The sequence below is a fragment of the Cryptomeria japonica genome, chromosome 2, assembly GCF_030272615.1.
Source record: "Cryptomeria japonica chromosome 2, Sugi_1.0, whole genome shotgun sequence".
NCBI lineage: Eukaryota > Viridiplantae > Streptophyta > Pinopsida > Cupressales > Cupressaceae > Cryptomeria > Cryptomeria japonica.
This window is the reverse complement of record NC_081406.1, coordinates 526,143,319-526,155,642: the sequence shown is the minus strand read 5'-3', so window position 1 is coordinate 526,155,642 and position 12,324 is coordinate 526,143,319.

Here is a 12,324-nt window from a genome sequence, read left to right as displayed (position 1 = left end):
TATGGATGAATCAAATGTTGAAGGATATCAAGGTAAATTATAGTGAACCGGTAATTATCTATTATGATAACTCTACAGCTATTGACATGTCTAAGAATCTGGTATTTCACTCTAAGACTAAGTACATATCAATAAAATACAACTTTCTGAAGGATAAGGTGGAAGAAAAGGAAGTCAAACTGGTTTATGCAAACACTAAAGAGCATATTGCAGATATATTCACTAAACCGTTGTCTAAGGAATCATTTGAGTATTTGAGAGACAGGTTAGGGGTATCTACCCCTCCGGCAGAAACTCAATTGATGGAGCAGACCATCAGTCTGGTATGCATCATCAGTTTTATCCTTTGCTCTAGGTTGACGTAGTGGTGCTACTACTCAGGGGGAGTAGTCAACTTTGAGATTCATAGAATTTTGATATCTATGTCATATATTTGGCATTGATGTCAAAGCGGGAGAGTTATATGTTAAAAATAATGTTTATGTAAAAAATCCCAGCAACATTTTTCATTTTTTCATTGTTATATCTTCTATGAGAAATGTTTGGCACTTAGATGTTTTCTTTTTTCACATCTAGTGCTGTCATCAATGCCAAAGGGGGAAATTGTTGGCAATATGGAGGAATTGATTATGTGTTAAATTAATGTTTTGTCATTGATTTCAACACTAGTTGTTATGGTTGGTTACCGGCAAACAGGTTTTGGTTACCGGTAGAAGATCTTGTGTTACCAGTAAGGGTTTAAGGTTTTACCGGCAGAGCTTTTACTGAGAATATTTGACAAAATGCAAGTAGTGTTGGGAGGCTTCTAAATGGAATTCAGGATGCAAAAGATAATCCTTGATAGTCCCTCGACTGATTGGAGACATCACTTTGGTGTGGTGGACCTAGATTAGGTCTGGTATCTATCTAGGTTATGGACTGGTATCATGTTAACGTGTTCTCTACACGTTACCGGGTTGTTTTATGGATTGGTTATTATTTTTTTGGTCTTAAGTCGACATAGCATATCATTGTAATATGGGTGTATGTAAAGATCTTATTGTAATATCTCTTAGGTGGCCGACCTAATTGGTTTAGGCCTTAGGGTTTGTATAAATTGATGTAATATCTCATTGTAGATCGTGTGTCATGGTCGTAGAGTGAAATATCATATGCGAAGGAGATTTGGTTGATCTTAGGTGATCGAATTGGGTTTAAGTAAGAGGTCAAAGGCCTTTGGTATTGAGCTTAACTGAGACTATAATCAAGCATGGTAGATGTTATCCCTGGTAGTTCATTCTTCTAGATTATTGTCCAATTATCTTGAGGTGGTTATAACCTCTCTGTAGTCAGTGAGACTCCTTTGCAATGAGCAGTACGCTCTAGGCAGTGTGCCTTCCTGCATCTGTAGGCCCCTTATTGTATCACATACTTTCTGCAAAAGTATCATCTGACTTTGGGTAGGCTTCCCACCATGGTTTTTCCCTTTACCGGGTTTTCCACATACAAATCATGGTGTTATATGGTATGGTTGCATTGTGTTAATTCTCTATTTTATTCTTAAGTTGTATTGCTTACCGGTATCTGTTTCTGCTATTCTGGTATTCAATGTTTATGTGCTTCGGTTAAAGGTTATAAAGAGATTTGATTAATATAATCTGTTGACAACTAATTCACCCCCCCCCCTCAGTTGTCCATTGGTTATCCTAACATACTCATCCTTTAATTGCAAAATTTTTAGATGAATATGTCTGTGTAATCACAACACAATCTCCCTAGAAACTTTATTTTGATGGTTCACATACACAGAATGGATTAGGGGCAAGATTCCTATTTGTGACTCCACAAGGGGATCTCATTCCCAAATCATTCAAGTTGTCTTTCACATGTACCAATAATATTGTTGAGTATGAAGGTCTTATCACTGGTCTCAAAAGAGCTATTCAATTGAATATTGCAAATATTTTTGTCTATGGGGATTCACAACTGATTGTCAAACAATTAAATGATGAGTATCAAATTAAGGATGACAAGAACCTACGATATAAAAAAATGGCCTATGATCTTATAAAGAGTTTTCAAAACATTACCTTTGATCAAATCCCCATGGCACAAAATAAGGTAGTTGATGTGATGGCCACTATTGGTTCATTGCTTGCAATTGAGTCAGATAGTCCTAAGAATAAATTCTTGGTCAAACGGCTTCTCCAACCATCTTTTGAAATATCACATAAAGATATGGTGTGCAACATTATTGATCCCCAATCACCCTAGTACCATGATATTTATGCCTACCTTAAAGATAGTACCCTTCCACCCAACATATCCTGAAATGATCGTCAAAACCTCATCCATCGATGTGCCCGATTTACACTTATGGGAGATAATCTATATCATCGCGACAATCATGCCATCCTTGCTAGATGTCTAGATTATAATGAATCTAATCTTGTGATGGAAGAAGTGCACGCTAGAAATTTTGGTGCTCATACAAGTGGATATGTTCTCACCAAACAACTTTTAAGAGTTGGATATTAATAGTGCACAATGGAGCATGACTATTATGAATTTGGGATATTACTAGTGCACAATGGAGCATGACTATATATGGTGAAAATGGATACAACAATATTGAAAGACTAAATGAATTCAACCACAAAACCCTAGCCTAACAACAACAAAGATCCACCATAACATATGAAGATTACCTAAGACAATGCAAATCAAATGAAATCACAAAGATTATACCATCATATGTCCAATAGGGTTTGGATCTCCATTCTTCCTATCTCCATTGATCTTGATTGATATATTTGCTCTCAGATTTTATACGTGCACAAGAGATCAACAAAGAACGGAAATGTGGTTGCAAGTAGGATTGCATATGAAAGATCGAATGCTAGGATGCTTGATTAGAATGTATATGTCCAGGGGTTGAATGCATAGAATCTGTAGGGTTGATAATGAAGGAAGCATCTCCTTATATAGAAGACATTGTAAGAAATGGAGGGATAAGATTGAGAGGTGTAAAAGATAAACGATCGGCTATGATTAGAGGGTAGGTAAAAGAAATAATAAAATAATGAGAGGGTAGGTAGTGTATGAATTAAGAGATGAATGGCATGTGTCATAGGTAGAAAAGGCTAATGAATTAATTAAATAAATAAAGATTTATTTAATTAATAGAAGAAGTGGGATCAATTAAATAAATAAGATATTTATTTAATTTAGGAAAAGGATAATTTAAATAAATAAAGGTATTTATTTAAATGAGAAATAAGGCTAGAAGAGGATAAATGAATTAATTAAATAAATAAAGATTTATTCAATTAATAGAAGAATTAGGCTAAAGTAATTAAATAAATAAAATATTTATTTAATTAGACATGACAATTTTAGGTGTCTACATTTTGCCCCTCTTTGAGACAATGCAGCTTGTCACGTTGTTTCAAAGAAGATAAGATGAACTGATACAAAGTTACCCCAAGATGGGAATGATATGCCTCCTCAAGAGATTGGATGAAAATGTTTGAAAAGATCGCAGGCAATCTCTCGATAAGAAATAAAGGCTAGAATGGACTGACCAGATGGAGTGACAGAGTCACAGGATAAAGAAGACTGACTCGAGAAACTAGGGCTAGGACTAAGGCTAGGGTAGTCTATAAGATAGACTACGAGGGGAAAACATCCTCATTGTCATCCACACATCCAAGAGATAAAAGTGCGGAGAGAGAATAAAGCAGCAGCAGTTAGCAGTGATGGAATTGGTGCATAGATTTGATCGTGTTCATCGATTTCAAAGGCCAGCAAATACAGGAGAGCCAGTAAGTACCGCAAAACCTCTTTGTACTTTATTGCATGAAATGTTGTCATTAATGCACCTTAGGTAGTGCAATAAATGCGCTTTAGGATAATGTCAAAAAACGTCGAGGCACGTCTGTGTTGGTGCCAGGCATGTCTAGGTTGGCTAGGCACGTCTGTGCCGGAAAAAGCATTTGTGCAAAATGCGAGTGCATCCGCATTGTGCAGGCGCGTTTGTGCTATGTGGGCACGTATGTGCAGAGCAGGCATGGCTGTGCAGAGCATAGGCACGTTTATGAAATATGTAAGTGTGTTTATGTCTTCTAGGTCAAATCGGCAGTTCTGTGATGAACATACACTATCGATTGGATAAGCTGCTGAGAGGATACACTCAAGAAGGTCCTCTAGGGAAGACTAGAATAGATCGAGGCACTTTGTGATGAACAGGGAGTACTAAAAAGAGCAGCACTTTGTGATAAATAGTGAGTGCAAATATGAGCAGCACTTTGTGATGAACAAGGAGTGCAAAAACATGTAGTACTTTGTGATGAACAATAAGTACCACTAGGATAAAAAGCAGCATTTTGTGATGAACAGGGAATGCCACTAGGATAGAAGCAACACTTTGTGATGAACAGTGAGTGTCACTAAGATAGAGTATCATAAAAGCTGAGATAAAAAGTAGCATTTTGTGATGAACAGGGAATGCCACTATGACTGACATGATTGATTTGCTTGATTGCAAAAGTACTTGCCTATACTGGAGTCATGAGAGAGATTCCTGTCAACTCAGAGGTTATGACCAGAGCTGACATTTGAGGACCAAGCTTCCATTGAGGTTATGGATTTGAGATTTATTTTGTATGTGCCTGAGTTTTGAGCGAACATGGGTTTGCTGACCACACTTGCTGAGAGATGGCATTCTGAGACATGCACATTCCATTTGTCGATGGGTGAGATGACAGTCACCTTACAGGATGTGTACAGGATTCTGAGGATACCGATCGATGGGGAGTTGATACCCTATGATCAAGATGGAGACAGGGAGGCATTGAGATGAGTGTTTCAGGATTCGAGACTGGAGATGAGGGCAGGGCATGTCACCTGGGACACCATGATAGCAACAGGACTAGCGCTACCAGCAGTGCTAGGAGGAGTGATCAGTGGGTTCCTATGTCCAGATAGGGTGACACAAGGGTTGGTTGTGGGCTGGGGGAGCACCTTGGAGACATTGGTTACACAGCATACCAAATATGTCTGGGGACCATGTGTGCTATCACATTTGTACTATGAGCTCCATCAGTTCGTCTACCATGGATCTATAGGATTGCGCTACGGAGTTACATTGCTATAGGTGTGGGCATATGAGCATCTGCCAATGACACAACCGATACATTTCAGAGGCAGGGGTCATGGACGCAGCTTTGTGCACTTGTATGATATGATTACATCACAGCCACGGATTGGCAGGTTGGAGCACTAGTGTCGAGTCCTTGATGAGATTGACACTGTGATATGGAGGTCGTACCGAGAGTGCGAGCAGTGGGAGGATGATGCAGCAGAGCTACCCTATACCTTCAGGAGCAGATATCTGATTGGGTGGATGCCCTATGTATTGGAGAGGCAGTTGGTAGATAGGGTATGCAGGCAGTTTGGCAGGATCCAGCGAATGCCACGGGGTTCCGGTATGTATGCGCGGACAGTGCGAGACCAGGCACACTTTGGGCCACTGTTATCATATGATCAGGTCGTGATGCAGCTGGTGGAGATGACTCCCTTGCCATGGGATATGTGGCCTGAGATTGAGGATGAAGGGATGGATGCAGAGTATACTGTATATTGGGCAAAGCATCCATTTCCACACCTGACAGATCCAAGAGAGTTGATAGATGGAGATGGCAGAGGGGATGAGGATGATGATGGAGATGGTGGGGGTAGAGGCCGATGGAGGAGGCAGGGTGTAGTAGGAGAGAGGAGGGTGTCTCTGCGGAGAGAGGGTGGAGAGGAGAGATAGGCTTAGGTGGGTTGCCATTATAGGTTCCAGCAGCACAGGGTCCTAGACAGGTGCAGGGACAGGGACAGGGGCAGGGGCAGCCACATGAGCAGCCACAGGTACAGGCATAGGTACAGCCACCAATACAGGGGCAGCCACAGGTACAGTGGGCCGAGGAGGAGGAGGATGAGCTATTAGAGCTGAGGGAGATCTACTAGGGACAGGAAGATGAGATCCAGGAGCTAGAGAGGGAGAGGGATCGACTCAGGAGATAGCTCGGGGACATTGAGTGGGAGCGAGATCAGGCTATCCAGCGTTATACTAAGGTTGAGACAACACTGAGGGCTGGATATGCCTATGTTCTGTGGGTAGGGGAGGAGATAGGTTATTGGCAAGACCTATACTATGAGGCAGTGCCATCAGAGCAGCGGGCGAGGAGCTTTCGCAGACCATCGCGAACAGCAACGACCATTGGAGGGAGTCACAGGAGACAAGCATCTAGTGGTGGGGTCATGGGTCCTCCACCACCACTAGATAGAGGGGACAGAAGAGATGATCCTGGGGTGGGTCCTTCCAGGGCTCAGACTCCGTCGAGGCCAGGTGGCTCTGAGGGAGGGAGTTCATCATAGCCTTAGAGGGTTCCCTATGTATCAGTTTTGTACCATTTTGTATTATGATGTAGACACCTTTGGGTGATTGTAGCCATATGATTTTAACATCAATGTATCATGACACTTATGATTATATATATATGAGATAATTCATCTTTGCGGCAGCTATATGCATGTGTACCTATGTGATACTTCTATATGTTTTATGTTGTATGTTTCTATGTGTTGATTATGATATGGATGTAAATATGTACATAATGAAATGCAATATTTTTATTCTTTTATGTTTTTAATATGTTATGCATGATGCAAATGTGAATGTATGAAATGCAGATGAATATGATAATGTAAATGATGAGATGCATGATGAAAATGTAGAATGTGTTGACATGTGTTTTGTGCAAGATGTGATGCAATTGTGATATCTATATGTATGTATGAAATGCTTATATGTGGTAATGTAGGTGCAACTACATGAAATGCAAATGTTTTTGGCATGTCATTATACTCAGTCATGTGATAGTAGGCTACACAGACTCAGGAAGGATGATGGAAGTCAATCAATAATGGGGGATGGAAGATAGAAGATGTGAAAGTGAAAGAGCTTCTTGTGCATTATCATCATTGAGATTTATTATGGCAAAATAGGTTATGACAATTGAGGCATATGTTTGACCCAGAAAGTCATTGTATCTGTTTGCATGAAGATAAGACAGTCACAAACAAGGAATTCCCCAGTTCACACTAGACTCGTAGTGTCCTCATATCCTTGGACAAGTCATAGCATTACTAAGAGACAATCCACAGACAGCAAATAAAAATAGTGATGATACTACATCCTCGCCTTTCTAGTCAAAGGCATCCTAGAGATAGAATCTCTAGTCAGAGACATCCTAGAAAAGCTAAAAGACATGTCACCCGAAAATTAAAATCAAAAGAAAACCAAGACTCGACACCAACATCCACTGTAGTCCTCAATTTTAGTGTCTCTTGTCACGTGTATAAGTCTTATTTGATTGTGGTCGCAATGTTTACTATCACAAAAGGATAGATAGCACTGAACCATAATGTTGTCTGAGTCTGTTGAAAATTTTGATTTGTTGAAAGTCCATTGTTGTTGTTGTGTCTCATCTGAAACTGATTGAATCCATGAAACTAATACTTTATTGCGGAGAAGATGGAACTTTATTGCGGATTGGCGACGCAAGTGTTGCTTTATTGCGGATTGTGCGCAGATAGATTGAAGAAAACTGGAAGAAACTATACTCCTCGAAACATATGATGTTCTCAGTTCCACACCCATTACTAGACGTAGGGTTTGCCTTAGCCACAGATAGGAGCTAATTTATTATGGATAGAAAGGGAAAGGGATGTTTATTATGAATGGCGAGCCAATCTTGGGTAGATCAATAACAAGCCATGATGGGAATGTGTAAAGTTTATTATGGATGAAGAGGTTGTGAGTGTGTGCAAAGTGAAAGGATGAAATGGAATCCTGAAGGAGGGAGGAGCAATGTCCCTACACATGGTGTTGGTGACCCAGTTTTCACCATGGTACTTGCCCAGGGCACCACCAAAGTGGTTTTCACTGTTGGACGAAATGTTTTTTGTTTTTCAATTTTTTTGTGTCACAAGGCACCTATTTGCTAGGTTTTCACCAAGAAACGATTTTTTATGTTTATGATTTTTTTGTATTTTTTTTGAATTTTATTTTATTTTATTTTTGAATTAGGATACTTTGAAGAGCTATGTGTAAAACCTACGAAGGAGCATGATGTTGATAGGATCCTCCAAAGGTTCACCCTCTGTGGTTGAGAGCTGATATGCACCAGATCCATAAGTTGTTGTAATAATGTAAGGACCAAGCCAATTTGGTTCGAACTTGCCCTTCTTCTCTCTGTCTTGCTAATTTTTAGGATTTTCCTTGAGAACTAAGTCACCCAACTCAAATGTATGAGGCTTTACCTTATGATTGTAGCTGCATTGTTCCTTGACTCAATGATGTGTAGCATGAGTGACTATCTTCCTTGATAAAGGATTTGAGATAGAATTACTAGCGTGTGAACTACGCAGGCCTGTATGCGTGTCACCTAAAGAAGTTTGGGCATCCCTGATAACAAAGTCCTTCAAGGAAGTTCCATTAAAGGTCTGTGATGTATCGCCAAAAGGGAAAGGACGTGTGGAACAAGTGGATGAGTGATGAAGGCTTATGATTGCGAAAACAAGTGAAAGTATTATGACATGATGGAGACTTAGGATCAACAAGTATGCTTTTTCACTTGAAATTTTAGAACTTTTGCCCCCAGTTATTTTGATAGTAGGGGAGATCATCTCTTGCTCTTTTTTGTTCATAGGATTTTCATCCTTGACTTTGATTTTTGCAGAGTCCAATAGCTTTTGATTTTGATTTGGACTGAAGGACTTCTCTTTATTTTTTAATTTTAGATTTTTCTTTTCAAAGTTTGATTTTTGATTCCCAATTGGCAAGGGCTTTTATAATTCTTGTTGATCCAAGTCTAGGAGAGGAATGGAAATGGAATGAGTGGATGAAATGGTAAGGCTATGTGAGTTCTCAAGAGGGTTGGCAATATACTCAATAGATTCTTTGTTGGAACCACTCTTAGGAGTATTGATATCAAGAGTTGCTTGCACCGCTAGAGGAGATTTGCATTCAGACTTAGTAGCCACAACACTAGGTGGTTCACACCCAATTCCTTGGCATTGCAAATTGTTTGTAGTTTGTTCTTGTCGACTAAATGTCTTAGCAGATAGTGGGAGTTGATCAACATGAAAGATATACTCACCACATCCCATGTCTTTAAACTTGAAATTTTCTTTGTGCTCTGCTTGTTTTGATGTAGAAGCTTTCAAGGATTCTGGATCCACATATGATGAAGATGGAATAGCCTCTCGATTGACTGGTATTGTTATTTCTGATCGAGGTCACAAATTGTTGCAATATATGAATGGATTTGGATCTGCTTTGACGGTCACTTCAACTCCATTGTGTGGAAACTTGATACATCGATGATATGTAGATGGGACTGCGCTCATCTCATGAATCCATGGGCATCCTAGCAATATGTTGTATGTGAGATCTAGGTCTAGGACTTGACAAACCACATCCTTTGTAACTGGCCCAACTCTGAGAGGCAAGGTGACTATGCCTTTGGATGAACATTCTTCATCATCATATGCTTTGATGGTAATTTTGTTTGTAGAATTCACAGCTTTATCAAAATATCCCAATTGTTTCATAGTGCTCAAAGTACAAATGTTCAGACCTGCTCCTCCATCTACCAGGACTCATTTTATTCAATGTTTGTGTAGGAAGGCTTCAATGTGTAATGGTGCATTATGTGGTTGACTTACGGAGGCGTCATCGGCTTCTGTGAATGTAAGTGAGTGTGGAATGGAAAGGTATCCCACCATGGCTTGAAACGGCTTGAAACTGGTCCACGTTCAGAACAGTAGGGACAGAAGTGTCTCTCAATATTTTGTCAACAATGGCTTTATGTGTGGGGAATATGCGTAAGAGATCGAGGATGGAGATGAGCGCGGGTGTCTTCCCTAACTGTTCTACAAGGTCATACTCAGGCTTGGTTGATGAGGAAGTGGTGTTTTTAGCAGGAGCACCTTGCAAGGTGAATTTACCTCGATGAGTTGTAACATTACATTCAGAGGTAGGTTTGGAAGAAGATCCAATGCCTTTTAGGACAATCTTGGGTCTTTGGGTAGAATTTCCAGGCGTTTTATCCTTGATGATAATGGTAGAGACATAATTATCCATTGAAATGTGATTGACAGTTGAATCATAGCTATAAGATGCTTTGGTATAATTGGTTTGGTCATCTATGGCTTTAGCTTTTCCCTTGTCATGTTTTGGGAATGGTTCCTTAAACATCTCATGTTCTTGATTGGATGAGTATCCTTCACTCTCAATGTCACCTCTATCAATAAGATCTTGTATGATGTTCTTCAGTTGATGGCAATTTCTTGTCTTATGACCCTTGCTCTTATGAAATACATAATACTCATCATCATTCCACCAATTTGGTTTAACCTTTGGCTCATATGGAGGCAAATCTGGAATTGTTATTATCTTGTTTACCACTAGCTTCTTGAAAATGGACTCAAGTGGTTCTCCCAATGGAGTGTACTTCCTTCGTGACTTTGAAGTTGTTTGAGTATTCACCCGATTGTTTGTAGAGCTTGATCCAGAAAAAATGATTTTGGGTCGTACGGTATTGGCATCCACAACACCATCATTGACTGTGTTCTTGTTTTTATTCCAAAATCTTGGCTTATCTTTTCCTTTAAAGTCATCTTTGTTTTCCTTGAATATCTTAATGACTCCTTGTTCAATTAGGACTTTCTTTGTTGCTAAGCCTTTTTCAATGATGTCCTTGAAGGTGGACAAACAAGCTTTTATTAGATCATAACCAATGTCTTTGTTAACATTCTGGGTGAACATCTCTACCATTTGTTTTTGTGGAATTTCACAAGAGCATTTGTTGGCTAGATTTCTCCATCTTTGTAAAAATGATGAAAAAGACTCTCCATCCTTTTGCTTGGTGTTGCACAAAGTAATGACTGATATATATGTCTCTATGTTGTATGAGAAATGCTGGATAAATGCCTCTGCTAAGTCACTCCATGACTTAGTTCCGGGTGGAAGTTGGGAGAACCATTCCATAGCTTGATCACCTAAGCTCTTTGGGAATAATCTCATCAAATATGTCTCTTTTGTTGCTACCTCAATGCAAGCTGTGAAAAATTGTCTTATATGTGCCTTAGGATCCCCTTTTCCTCTATACTTATCAAACTTAGGTGTCACAAAGTGAGTAGGAAATGGAGGCATTGGAATGCTCTTGTCAAATGGATAAGGACATATGTCTCTCATTGTGTAAGTTGGCTTCGGTGTATTTATGTCCTCCATTTTCTTTTGTAAATCCTTGATTTGTTGTTCCAAATTGTTCTTAGGTGGAGACCGACTTCTTGAACCATACCCCATGCCTGAACCAGTGTGTGGAGGAGGAGCATGTTGCATATATGGATGGTATTGATCATACACATGTTCATATGGAGGAGGTCTATAATGATGTTGCGTATATGGACCACTTGGTATAGAGTCATGATGAGGAGTGGAATATCTGCTTTGTCCATATATACCATACTCTACAGGCATGTCATGATTTTGTTCTAGTGTGTTGCCCCCAAATTTGACACGGGGTTTCCTTGTATCCAAATTTTGATCATGCCTTTGGATATCCAATTGCTTTGGTGGTTGATCCTTAGCATTGGTATGTGATTGAGTATATTTTTCTGCATAAGACCTCCATAATGGTCTGTGAAGGTGAGTATCATATGCTTGACCTTGTGTATGTAGGACCTCAGGTTTTTGAAACAAAGATGATGGTGATTCAGGAACAAGATGTGGTCCTCTATTGCCTCCACTATTAGGCCTCCTTTGATCCATGTTGAGGTGAGGTTGTTGCAAAGGTCAATTTTTTATTATTTGAGACATGTCAAAATCATGAGGGATCTTGGCTCCAATTTGTGCCATCACTTGTAAGAAGTATTGTCTATCTCTCCTCATTATTTCCTCAACCAATCGATTGAAACGGGGATCCAAAATGGTGTCTTCCACTTCTGCTAAATGTACTGAAAAGTTGTCCATATTGTCATTGTGTGTATCATTGTTGTTTATAGTGTCCATGTTCTCAACATTTGGAATGTTTCTATAGGCATCCATTTTATGTAATGTAGTATGATCAGAATTGAAAATTATATCATGGTCATACTCATAGGAACTCATGTTTGCGGACTCTTGAGCCTCTTTAGCTTCTCTCCTAGATTTTTGGGAACGGGTTTCAACCATGAACTAGGTCTTGACCAAGATGCGTGAGACTAGTTGAAAATGGTAAAGAGTATGGAAGA